The 14485-nt window shown below is 34.0% G+C and overlaps 1 long non-coding RNA gene across 1 annotated transcript in view; it reads left to right on the top strand.

The window, feature by feature from the left end:
• The first annotated feature begins 2107 nt into the window (after positions 1 to 2107).
• The window catches only part of LOC134257212 (uncharacterized), an 18470-nt gene continuing 6092 nt past the window's right edge, over positions 2108 to 14485 (top strand). Inside the window, exon 1 of the long non-coding RNA XR_009989874.1 lies at positions 2108 to 2496. This is a non-coding gene — a long non-coding RNA (uncharacterized LOC134257212). The remainder of the gene's footprint in view (positions 2497 to 14485) is intronic.

The raw sequence follows: 14485 nt of genomic DNA, 5'->3' as shown, positions 1-14485 counted from the left end.
ATTTTCCTTAATAAAAATGCTAACAGAACAACAATACCCAGGAGTTTACAATTTTTATGCGTAAATAATATAGTTGAAAAACATCTATTTTGCCTAAAAATTGCTGCTAAAATCCCACTGTCCGTTCAGTAAAATAATTCTTCCACACATTGGCACGAAACCTTATCCTATGCTTTAAATTTTATACATATGAACCAAGAATTTTCGTAAAACCACGCTTAACTCGGGATTCTAGCTGCACTTTCCAAGTTTGTCAGAAGGCAAACGTTCCATTTGTACAAACCTTATGTTTTGAAATATCCAGCTTATTGTTGTTCTGTTGCATTATTATCGTCACGAATGACAGAGGAAAGGCCGACCAGGATACATATAGAGCTGCCTGTTTTTCGATAAAGAATATAATTGATGAAAATAAATTAGCATACCTGTTTAATCAACTGAACACGCCATATGAATTTCACATAATATTCACGATATTTCCTTTTAAACTCCATTTTACGTATCTTTGTAAATACCGTCTTAACCAAATTCTCTTTACACGACATGATCATTTCCCAAGTTACTTGAAGTACATATATGACATCATCGGTGATAGATCTTAATCAAAATGACAGATACAGCATAAGAAAATAAAAACATTTTATTTTTGTCAATGTTTACACGTATCTATTTATTTTCTGAGTTAAAGTGCATATGTAAATACCAATATTACGAAAACTTGTGTTATAAAATTGACGTCATCGCGCCTACTATGACGTCATAATATAGCACTGATCTAGTCAAGGTAGAATATTTGTATGCTTCCTTAATACCTCTGCGTACAACTTCAAAGTGTCATGTTTTAAACTCTAGATATATATAAACATGCACGCTGTAACTTTATGTACATTACTAATTAGTTTTCAAATTACTTTTTTGAGTAATGGGTCCTGGTGAGAAAAAAATAATAAATAAAAATATTGATCTTAATTATTCGCGTATTAATTTCTTGGAATTTCACAAATGCTACGCAGGGGTGATAAGGAAGCATACAGACTATTCTACCTTGACTAAGTCAGTGAAACATATGGCGTACAAATAGCATTAAGATACTTTACTACAATATTATGCCTTTACTTTACACTTTGTTTCAAATATAACAAAACAAAAGACAAATTAAAAGACACGAACAGGATACCGTACAATCATTACTCGAACACTTTTGACTAACTGTACATATAAATAACGTATAAAAAATATATAAAAGATAGTAAATCTTAAATAGCAAAACAGTTAACGCTGACTATGTTGAGAAATCCCGAAACTGGTTGTTTTAAGATATTTACAGCATTTATATTATTATTTTAGTGAACAATGAAAAACAAGGCTTACCACAGAAAAGTAGGGCACTACATACTGACAATAACAGGTGAAATCTGCCATGACTATTTTATAGCAAAATTTGACAAAATCTAGAGAAGTATAGGAACGCAGGACTGCCGTGTCTGACTGCCGCACAGACTCAAATTTTCTTTCAAGGTCCAGTGATCTGAGGCTTTAAAAGGGTTAAATATGTGCATAATGAAAAACGGAGGCTCACCACAGGCTAATAGAATTTTGCCCGCGTGTTCAAATGTAGCAATTCAAATAATTGTAGATTTACATGTGACAATATCTCCCCTTTTTCCAAAAGTACGCAGTACTTTAACAAAAATAAAAATTTAAAATGTAAGAATCAAACTCTGAAATATCACAACAAGAGGCCTTGGGGCCACAGCACTCACCTGAACACATCGGGCTTGAATTTACAACCCCCCCCTCCAGGCGTTCATCATTTGAACAAACTAGAATCAACACTACCTGAGGATGATTCCATATAAATATCACTAAGCATAGCTTTGAAGTACTTGAAAAGAAGTTTTTAAAAGGTTTCTTTATATATCCCTATGTAAAACTTGGGTCGGCCATTTTGGCCCAACCCTAGCCCCGGGGTCATGATTTGAACAAACTTGAATCTACACTACCTGAAGATGATTCCACATAAGTTTTACTCTCCTGGCCCAGTGGTTCTTGAGAAGGATTTTCTAAAAATATCTCCCATATATTCCTATGTAAAACTTGGGTCAGCCATTTTGGCCGCACCCTTGCCCCGGGGGTCATGATTTGAACAAACTTGAATCTACACTACCAGAGGATGATTCCACATGAGTTTCATCTTTCCTGGCCTAGTGGTTCTGGAGAAGAAGATTTTTTAAAAATGCCATTAAGTTTTAACAAAATCATGATTATCTCCTCTTGGAAAAGGGCGTGGCCCTTCATTTGAACAAACTTGAATCCCCTTCACAAAAGGATACTTTGTGCCAAGTTTGGTTGAAATTGGCTTACTGGTTCTTGAGAAGAAGATGAAAATGTGAAAAGTTTACAACAATGCAAACGACAACGACGACGACGACAGACAACGGACAAATTTTGATCAGAAAAGCTCACTTGAGCCTTCGGCTCAGGTGAGCTTAAAAGGTTTCCCTAAATATTTCTATGTAAAACTTTGATCGGCCATTTTGGTCCCGCCCTACCCCCGGGGGTCATGACTTGAACAAACTTGAATCTACACTACCTGAGGATGATACCACATGAGTTTCATTTTTTCTGGCCCAGTGGTTCTTGAGAAGAAGATTTTTAAAGATTTTTCCTATATATTCCTATGTAAAACTTTGATCGGCCATTTTGGCCCCGCCCTACCCCCGGGGGTCATGACTTGAACAAAGTTGAATCTACGCTACATAAGGATGATTCCACATTAGTTTCATTTTTCCTGACCCAGTGGTTCTTGAGAAGAAGATTTTGAAAGATTTTTCCTATATATTCCTATGTAAAATTTGATCGGCCATTTTGGCCCCGCCCTACCCCCGGGGATCATGACTTGAACAAACTTGAATCTACACTACCTGAGGATGATTCCACATGAGTTTCATTTTTCCTGGCCCAGTGGTTCTTGAGAAGAAGATTTTTAAAGATTTTTCCTATATATTCCTATGTAAAACTTTGATCGGCCATTTTGGCCCCGCCCTACCCCCGGGGGTCATGACTTGAACAAAATTGAATCTACACTACCTGAGGATGATACCACATGAGTTTCATTTTTCCTGGCCCAGTGGTTCTTGAGAAGAAGATTTTGAAAGATTTTTCCTATATATTCCTATGTAAAATTTTGATCGGCCATTTTGGCACCACCCTACCCCCGGGGGTCATGACTTGAACAAAGTTGAATCTACGCTACATGAGGATGATTCCACATGAGTTTCATTTTTCCTGGCCCAGTGGTTCTTGAGAAGAAGATTTTGAAAGATTTTTCCTATATATTCCTATGTAAAATTTTGATCGGCCATTTTAGCCCCGCCCTACCCCCGGGGGTCATGATTTGAAAAAAAACTTTAATCTACTCTACCTGAGGATGATTCCACATGAGTTTCATCTTTCCTGGCCCAGTGGTTCTTGAGGAGAAGATTTTTTAAAAATGCCAATAATTTTTCTCTAAATCATGATTATCTCCCCTTGGAAAAGGGCGTGGCCCTTCATTTGAACAAACTTGAATCCCCTTCACAAAAGGATACTTTGTGCCAAGTTTGGTTGAAATTGGCCCAGTGGTTCTTGAGGAGAAGATGAAAATGTGAAAAGTTTACGACAACGACGACAACAACGACAACGACTACAACGACGACAGACAACGGACAAAGGACTTTATTCGGTAATAACCAATATTTGCCCCCCCCCCCCAAATCAAACTTTGATGGAGATATATTTAATTAAGTTCTTAAACAGGGGAGTATATGCTGACTTCAAAGCACTGAAAATTTTTATAAGTAATGACGCCATATGTACGAAATGACGTCAGAAACATGACGTAAATTTCAGTTTTTTATGAATTTTACAGAAAAATGTACATATTTCGTCGATATTTTGAGTAAAAATCACCAAGCGCATGTGTGTTCAGGATCAATATTTTGATATACTGTGTAGAATGATAATATCAATGAAATATGTCAATATTCTTTCTGAACAAACTTGCGCTCTATTAATTTTAAAGCTAAAATTGTTGAAATTTTGTCCATTTTGTCCTCTTTCTGAAAAAGGATATAAAATCGGATTAGTTTGTGACGTTATAAAAACAAAAATTGTGAATACACTGATTTGACACTATAATATTTTCTGTTAATTTATATTTCTCATACAATTTATTGAATTCAGCACATTTAAGGAAGTTTTCAAAATTTGACTTTTGTGGGGCAAATATATGCAATATACCGCATATAGTTCTTTTGATCAGAAAAGCTCACTTGAGCCTTCGGCTCAGGTGAGCTAAAAAGCACACTATTTATAAAAATGTATAAACGGCTCAAATGATCTGCGCTTACATTCTCTTTTCCCTTAATGACTTGGATTCTAAATCAATATGGCTGGAGACTGAGTGCCCAGCGCATCATCCTAGGAGTTATGATATTTGATTTGTTTAAATACACAAGACGACTATGATCAGTTTCAAGAACAAACTTTTGACCGTATAAATACATCTGAAACAAACGATAGAAGCCTATTAACCAACGGAACGATCGTAATTGCTTTTTAGTTTCTGGTTGTGCTGCCTCTTGTATGGCCTTGACCTTGTCCAAAATTGGTCTCAGTTGTTCATTGCCAATTACATGACCTAGACAATTCAAATTGGGATAGGCAAATGAACACTTACTTGGTTTAGTAGTTAGACCTGAACTGCGTTGACGCTGAAAAAGTTCGTCAAGTACTTTGAGATGTTGTTCAAATGTCTTTGTAAAAATGATTATGTCGTCAATAAAATTGTCAACATTTTCCATATCACTCAAAACTTTTTGCATCAATCGTGAAAAAGTAGCTGGTGCTGTAACTAAACCAAAAGGCATAACACAAAACACAAAATTGAAATTATCCTGCAAACATTTCATCTGTGTCTGGTATTGGCTTCGCACCAAAAATTGTCTGTCTATTAAGAAGCCAAAAGTCAATACAAAACCGATTGGTACCATCCTTCTTTGGAACGATAACTATCGGTGAACAAAAAGGAGACTCAGACGGTTCAATGATTTTTAATTATAAGGATAGATGATAAAAACAAATTTATGTCAAAAAATTTGAAAATAACATTTTGTGTCATGTTTTAATTAGTAAAATGAATAAGTTTCACCGCATGGTTTTTAATTTTTTATTCAAAATTTCACATAAGTGGGATTTGAAGTGAAAAATAGTTGTATAGATTAATAAGGATTGCTTCAGATTGGCATTTTGAACATCACATCACAGAAGGTTGACAATTTCTTTATATTCTAGAAGTTTGTTATTTGCATCAATTGCAATGAAATAAGACCAAAAAATATATACCGATCCAGGCATCCATTTTTGTTTGTATCATCTGTCCTTGACACGCAATGGAAACATCGACTATATTTTGTATTTAAAAATGTATCCATAATCGGGATGGCGATTATTTTTAGTACATTATTTATATCGGATAATTGTAATTATGATTAATAACTACATATCGAGGACGATAAGATTTTATATTTAGACTTGTCACGTGATGCGAAAGGCGAGTGATTTTAGCACATTGATGTTAGATATAAATATTACTAGTGCAAGGACACAATCAAATTAAATTTCGAAGTTTAGTTTATAAATATTTACAACACGTATTGTGGCTTCTAAAACGTGTTGCGATCCTATCTAAATTCTGCAACTTAATTGTTAAAATTATATTTGTATGAACAAATGCTATATTTTTAGCTGGTCAGCGGCATGAAATATTGATATAAATAAATTGTTTCTAAGATTTCATCAGGATCTCTGCACTTTTCAGATACCTTAATAGTTCTAGAGTTGAATTGTAAAAGCTTACTATGATCCATAGAGTGTATGCCCTTTCACTAAATCGATTTATTAAGACCCCCACATCACCCTCCGATGTGCTTGCATACAAATATACGGCAGTGTCAATTAAATACATAATGTACAGAAAATATATTATTATAATAAAATAGTGAAGAAGACATTAAATTCAAATTATTGACCCATAGAATATATGTAAATAATATTTTAATTTAATTACAGGAAACATAGTTTGTTCAGAAAATATCACTTTATCTGTGTCTCATTGCATACAAACTACGTCACGATTTTAGAAATGACATCATATTAACAGATCAGTGATTTGTTTATAACTTGTTATCTGGGATTTAACTAACGACAAAAAAGCACGCTGTAGTTAGTTTTTATGTAGTTTGATTATTTCTTCCTGGTTAAATTAGCAAATCAACTCATTTTGTGGTATTGTTAAGAAATGTTATATGACGTATATTTTGTATGATGTCATTGTCATTTTTTTCCGTGCAAATTAGGCTCCGCCTCCTTTTTGTAACTTTAACTGTGCTGCGCATGTCATTCACCTCTTTGTTAACTGTTTCTTCCAAAGAAAAGGGAACTGAGCGTGTCTTGACATGTATTGGCTTATCACTTACCATTCGGATGTCATGTTTCAAAATATTTGTTCTTCCTGGTTGGTCTTGTAGAACATCATCATACTTGGCTATGATACTCATCAGCGTTTTCCTCTCCTCGGTCGATAACAAATCATTGATATATACAGCTGTGCCTTGGTCAGAATCAACTGTAAGATAATCGTCTAAACTGTCCTTCTTGTGTTGTGTCTCCAACACAATCCACAAACGTAACATTAACTGAATCAAATACACTTTCATCAGTCACAACAAGAACATTTTTACCTTTTGCTCTTTCGGCATATTTCTCCGGAGATTAATATGAAAAGTCTTTACCTTGCCATTCATTTTTAACTGGTAATCTTTACAATTTACCTTTTTCACAACCTCAAAAGGGCCTTTCCATTTAAAAGGCAACTTGTTGTGGTTTGTAGGCATTAAAATAAGAGCTTTGTCATCTACATTTAGAGATCTTTTTCTAGCTTTCTTATCGTAGAACTTCTTGTACCTGGTAGCAGATTTTTCAAGGTTTTCTCTGGCAAGTTGGGCCATGGATTGAGATCTCTCTTTCAAATCTAAAACATACTGATAAGTTGTTTTCACTTTTGGATTTTCTATTTCCTTAATACAAAGTTCTTTCAAAATAGGCACAGGACCTCGTACTAACCTTCCATGGACTAATTCAAAAGGAGAAAATCCCAAGCTTTCCTGCGGTAACTCACTTTCAGCAAAGAAACTGCATTTAAATACTTACCGAATCCCTGGGCTTCTCTGCACAAAGTCGATTTTTAAGATTTGCTTTAAGTGTCCATTAAAGCGTTCGACTAACCAATACAGAAGGGGTGGTAAGGTGTGGTTGTCCACTGCCTCATAGAAATGAGTCGACTTACCTCCTTCATATAAGATGACGTAAATTGAGTGGCTATGTCCGTTGACTTTTTTCTTGTTATACCTACCCTGCAGAAAATTTCCATTAGCCCCTCTCTCTGCAAATCTTTCTGTCTCTATAGTTGGCAGAGCTATGGCTTCTGGATAACGGCTTGAATAATCTACTAGGGTAAGTATGTACCTGTTACCCCTTTCCGTGATTGGAGATAACAGACCCACTATATCAACTGCAACTCGCTGGAATGGTACATCAAGTAATGACACGCGTTCTAAAAGCATTTTACTAACCATACCTTTTTGAAGCGTACGCTGGCATATATCATAGGACTGACAAAACCGTCGGATGTCCCTCAAAAGTCCTGTCCAGAAAAACTCTGAGCTAACCCTGGTTATTGTCCGCTGAATACCTAAATGCCCTGACAATAAAGAATCATGTGCTAACTTCATGACTAATGAGCGAAATTTTTCTGGAATCACAAGCTGAGAAAATACCTTATTGACGCTGTCGTCATTCGTTACAAACTCTCGATAAAGCAATCCATTCCTTTATACCATTTGACTTTACGTTCTTCTTCTGGTGATCAATATAATATCCTGCATAACTAAATAATTTTTGTAAGTGTTGGATCCTCCTCTTGTGCAGCCTTGATGTGGTGTGGATCTATTTGTATGCGATTATATCGGATACCCTCAGAGGTTGATACGCAGTACGGTTAAGGCAACCCTTGGAAAAAATATGGTAATGAGGTCATAATGAGGTTTGACGTCATGACAGTTGCTCCGCCCTGATTGATCCTTATAAGGAAATAGAGCTCAAAATAACTATTTACCGATATTTGCAAGAATTTGTAACAAACGGCAATATTTCCATATTTAAATAAATAATTATTAGTGATTTTCTCCTATATAGAATAGCATGTTTTTAAAATATTTCTCTTTCTTATGTGCCGTTTGGCTGCATTCGGCTTCAGCCAAGCGCTTGCACTCGATGACACGGAATGTTGTTTACATCTAAAAACGTGGCTACATCAGCTGAGATATGCAGTGGATTTACATGCATTAACCAGGCAATCTTTAAAGAAAATAGGGATAAGATCAGAGACAAGGCATTGTTTATCCCTATTACGGGGATATGAGGACATTATTACAGAAAATCTGAGACTGAAACGATCTGCACTAGCTCCCTAGATCCATCACTGCAGTGCATTCAGCCCAGGTATGTATGCACATGTATGTACAATATGTAGATATGCTTTTTTGACTATTTTTGTTAACATCGAAGAAAAAAAACGATCGCGAGTGTGTACGTGTTTATTTAGATGTATCACATTCAGTGAAAAACTAATGCAGTGCAGTGTGTGTCCCCCCCCCCCCTTCCCAACAGCCCACATAAAGTTGATCACTTTTTTAATTAGAAATTAAAAAATGTAATTGTACTAAATATAGAGTCAATTAGCTTATTTTCTTTGAGACAACATGTGTAAAAAGGGGGTTCAACAGTAAATACAAACTTATCTACTACATTAAATTTGAGATTTCATTGTTGCAGTCAATGAGTTGACAATGAAATTACTGAACATGTAATGTTGTTGTCTTTTTGGCATACAAACAGGCTACACAATGTAAAAAAAATATCTGTATTTATATGTTGAAAACAAAGAACCTTCACTTTAGATCTATGGTTTTAAATTTATAGAATTTCTAAAGTAATTGGGAATAAAATACTTATTTTTTTTTAGTTTGACTTCATGTCAAGTCAATTAATTTCAGTAATGTATACATAATTTTTTTTTATTATATGATATATATTACTGTTATTATTGTAGCAGTCAAGAGTTCCAGGATTGAAGAATAAATAAATACAAAATGCATTCATTTCTCCACAGGGTATGTACACTTATAAAGCATTTCACATTTTTTAACCATGCATGTGTGCATGATTATGTTTATTTTTCATTTTGGTAAAGATGAAAGAATGTTTTTTGCATATTCTATTTATTTGTTCTTGTAAATGTCAGAAGTTTGAATTTCCCAGAAAATTTTGGTAACACAACTTGTTTCCATTTAATTTTTAATATGAATTTCATAAATTCACTACAGTATACAGTATATCAGGAATTGTTTCGTCAAATGTAATGTGATTTTATTATACAATGTATTTTATTAAGCAATCTCATAGCAAAAGCATATATAATGTTTTGCAGCTATTCCTAAAGAATTGGACGAATGGATTCATTCAGGCAGCAAGTTAATCCATCATGTAAAGAAAATGGTATGCTCCATATTAGCTATAAACCAAATTACCATGCAATATTCCTGGCAAACAATAAAATATAACAGTAGAATTGCAAACATCTAATTATGCATCCAATGTTTGTGCATTCCATACATTGCTCTGAATTTAATTCAATTTTAAACACCAATTTACTCTCAATAATGGTATGTTACTACATGTATATCCTGATTTTCTCATACATGTATTTTCAGAATTGATTTCATCCACAAGAACATGAAGTTATAGAAATAATTTAAAGCTGCTCAGTATTCCTTGTACAGTCTACCTTAATTTGAAAATTTGGAAAGCTGTTTATGAAATAAAATTTCTTCATAAAAAATGATTTGAATTTTTAATATACATGTACTTACTGTACAGGTGTTGAAAAGGCTATTAAGATTTGATAATCTTGACTTGCATATATTTGTGTGGTGGGTGTCAATGTCCATCAAGATTTTATTTCCAACATGTACATTGTGTTAATTTGTTTTTCTTAATAATAGTAACTAAAAAGGAGATTAAAGGCTCCCCTAGTTGATTCAAAACAGGAAAGGGGACCACCATTTTATTCTGAAAGGGGGGAGGGTGGCAAGTTTTCCCAAGTCATTATTTTTTTTTAATTTCTTTTCATGTCAATGAAGGACAGGTATACTAATATTTATTTCCAATAAGATGATGGACAAATTATTTATTTTCCTCTTCATTGAAAAATGTGTGAGAAGCTAAAAAAATTATGGGGGGGGGGGGGGGCACTGGTCTGGGGCAGATTATTTATTTTTTATCCAGTCTGGGACATATTTATTTTCAACATTTTTGAGATCTAACCCCCCTCTTTTGGAATAAAATGGTAGTCCCTTTAACAAATACAGGAATATATATGCTTTCCACTAAGTATTAGTTCTTAAAACGTACACTTTAAAACCCATAGGAGTTGAAGGTTTGAAAGAAAGCCATGATAAAATCTTGTATGCGAAAAAAAATATTTGTATACAAGTGTATGTACAGTAGTGACAGAGGGGTATAGCTATTGAATCAATTATTGATGGAGGCTATCAATTGATTATTATAATTGAATATTCCCATTCTTATTAACAATCGGCGTTTTAGATTACATGCTGCGGCAAATTTTACACCTACATGGAGCTGCATGCGTGTTTACACATATTCGAGGAAATGCGGATGGTCTGAAAGACGTCTTACAACATAGATAATTCATACATTGTATAGAGAACGAAGTCACAAAATAGAAAGTAATATCCAGTGTTTTATGCATACTGTTCGATTTAGTAGAAAGATCACAGCGCAGTCTGCAAGTATAGGCCTAGTTATTTAAAATCTACGAGGTAAACAAACTTTATCAAGTATTAAAGAGTTATCTCCTATGCTGGGTCAACGATGCGTTTGAAAACTATATTTAGACTGACTGTACAAAGATATCAATTTTTAATCAAGAAGTTCAAGGGCAAGGCGACAATCTAAGAAGTAGGTTTTTATTTTAATTTATTCATATTACTGTTTAGTTTTCAAAAAGTTATGCTCATTTCTTTGTAAGCCTTTAGGTAATTTATAATTTCCGATGATATTAGGAAAATACCCTATTTTTCACATACTACTGACTGTTTTAGGTGAATAACTTAAATGTAACGGAAAACCAACTGAATGAGCATTACTTTTGCGAAAGTATAGATACATAGGGACAATTTAAAACACTGTGCAGTTATTTGTTTGTTTGCCTTGCCCTTGAACTTTTTGGTTAAATTCAGCATTTCATTTGTTGACCGAAAATCGGACAACGTCTTCATCACTTACCTTGGATTTTCGGACAACAATTCCATTGCAAACAGTATCCCTAAATACTGTCACAGGATTCCCGTTAATATAGCCCGCAGAAATAGGCATGGAACAGATTGTAGACTTAGTAAAATCAGAAGTATGAATAGATGGCGATATTTTCCCCATTGAATCTACTATAGAATCTGACGGTAACGTACTTACAAAATAGACAGGATTTTCATCTCTCTGTACAGCGAATGGTTCTCCTCCGGTTCGTACTTTAGATACACTACCAACAACTGGTTTGGCTTTACATTCTGAAGCGATATGCCCTACTCTGTTACACTAATGGACGTTCGATCCTAAGATTTTTAGCATTTTTGGTCAGGTCCTTTATTTATAAAATTCTGCATAATTTTTAAGTTCTAACATTAAATCTAAATTATACAGTGCAAATTTAAGTATATTCAATGAAAAAACCGCGATTCAAATCCATTCAAGTATAATTAAGCTAGGGACTATATTTTGTGGCGGAAGGTTTTTTAGACGAAAATGATCATTTTTTTTCCATTTTGAACTATAATAGTACTGTTAATTTTGGATTCCTATTTTTTCATCCTGGTTGCACACAAAGCTGTTTTTTGCAGTGAAATGTGTTATACTGGTTCTAAAATTTCTATTAAATTATTTCTTATGAATTTTATCAACAAAGTATGACAAATATAGTAAATTATATATATTCTGAAAATCCGGGGGGGGGGGGGGGGATTGAGTCAATTTTAACGTAAAATTGACACTTTTTTTTCGTGATATCTGAAAATTAACATATATACCCCAACTTTTGCTGTTCTTTTGCTAAATATTCAAGTTAAATTTGACCTATTTGCTTAAATTCAGAAAAAGTTTAAGACTTTAAAATAATTTTCTTGCTTATTAATTTTTTTCTTAGTCACAATTTTAAGTGTCTTTTTTAAAACAAACTTAGAGTTCATTTTGTTTCATGCTCTAATTGGATAAAAATATTGGAGGGAAAACGTCAAAAATGTAATTTTTAATTAAGACACAAATTTCAGTGCAAAAAGGTTATATTAAATATATTGTAGCGCCAGAAGAAGCATATTGACCCCCAGTTTTTGATTTGAATTTTAATTAAGCTATGTATGCAGAAACTAAAAATATACTTGACAAAAAAGTTTAAGACTTTAAATATCAGGTTCGAACGTCGTTAATGCATCTCCTATTTGATCTTGGTATAAACTTACCGGCATTTGTTGTTTTAATAGGTACATTGTCTCTGATCTTAATATAGGGGTGTGTTTTCTTGATTGGTTTCTTTTTTTCTTCTGCAATAAACCCTTACCTTTATCTACTGTCTGTAATCAGCTCAGGTTTCTAGCATCTTTGAATTGATCTGCAAGACCCGCCATTTTCTGTAGACTCTCTTGAATGCGCTTTTTCAGAAATAACCACAAATCTTGACTACAAACATGTAAAAACTGGTCACGCAACATGAGATCGTACAAACCCTGAAATCATTTTGGTGCTTTTGCCACTTCTATCCATCTGTCAAAATAGCTACTATAAGGCGAACTGAAAATTGAGCAAAGGTTTCTAATTGATCAAGTCGACAAGTTCTGAACTTTTTCTTGAACCCGTCATCCGTCAGTTTAAATCGTCTGGGTAGTGCTTTTTTTTTCTTAAATTCTTATAGTTGAAGCCTCTTTTTTTGGCATTAACGAGTAAACATCAAGAGCTCTACCCCGTAAAAGCGTACTTAAGTTAGCTGCCTTAAATATCTTCACCACATTTTTCTGCTTCTGCATACCTTTCAAACCAGACAAGGCAACTGTCCATCTCATCATGCTCTTCATTAAATACAGGAAGCTTTGGGGCTTTACGCGTAACTCGACCTTGACTATGATCAGATTGCAGATCTTTGTAGTATTTACTACCTGCGTCTTTAACTCTTTCTCAACTTTCATCTGCTCAATCTCATACCAATATCTCTTCTCTAACTCTAATGACACTTTCTCTTTCTCTGCCTCACAATCTAGTCTTTTCTTTTCTAATTCTCTCTCCGCATTCCTCTCGTCTCTCTGAATAGCTTGTTGTTCTCTAATGGAACTTGTTAACTCCCCATCTTTCAACCCTAATAACTCACCATATTCTTTTAATTGATTTAGAATATCCATTTTCGGACATAGATGTGAAAATGAGTTAAATGACAGAAACCTCACATCACATTGGACACAATAAATAATTACTTTTGGACTTACTATACCATAGCCATGGCATACAATTTGACAACTGTAGTGGTCCAACTTACTGAGACAGTGCCAGCTTTTAAAAAACTTCTCTGAGGTCTCAAATATTCAGAACCGGACAACTCCTCTACAAAATATGCAAACTGTTGAACACACAACAGAAAATTATAACAAACAAAAACTAATGGCTTTTAAAATCCCTGTCCGTATGAAAATCCCCTGTCTTTCTTTGTATCCTACAGCATTTTCCAAGTAATCTACGGTATATCTACAGTATGCTACAGTATAACAGCTCTGTATATACAGTAAATCTTTACATGCCACTGTATGTATCCCCAGTATGCCAAAGTTACATACAGTATGCCACTGTATGGCTACTGTTTCCTACAGACAACTACGGTAAACCCCTGTATATGCCACATTACGCCCCTGTATATGTTCATTGAAGCAAAAAGAAGTATATACACTCTCAGAGCACTGTTCGGTTACCTAAGAAGTGGGATTATTAATTTAGTACACTTAGTTATTTACCTGAGAATTTTTTAAACAAATTATTAACACATTGTTATGTTTTTTATTTGTTAAGAGATTTATTGAATTCTGTTCAACTCTGAAATAACTCTGAAAAATAAATAAATCATTGCTTTGATAAATATTTATCTATTTATTTTTTTAATCAATTACTTGTAGTTGTAATTACTCTTTGAATGAATCAATTAGTTAATTTATTTATTTTGCGAAACCTGTTTAATCCATAAAATACTTTGAGTGACGTTTTAACTTTTGTT

Source organism: Saccostrea cucullata, unplaced genomic scaffold (genome assembly GCF_032062105.1).
Source record: "Saccostrea cucullata isolate Sc308-1 unplaced genomic scaffold, CSIRO_AGI_Scuc_v1 ctg2135, whole genome shotgun sequence".
In the NCBI taxonomy this organism is placed as follows: Eukaryota; Metazoa; Mollusca; class Bivalvia; order Ostreida; family Ostreidae; genus Saccostrea; species Saccostrea cuccullata.
Note: the sequence above shows the minus strand (reverse complement) of the source record. Positions and strands in the feature narration are given on the sequence as shown.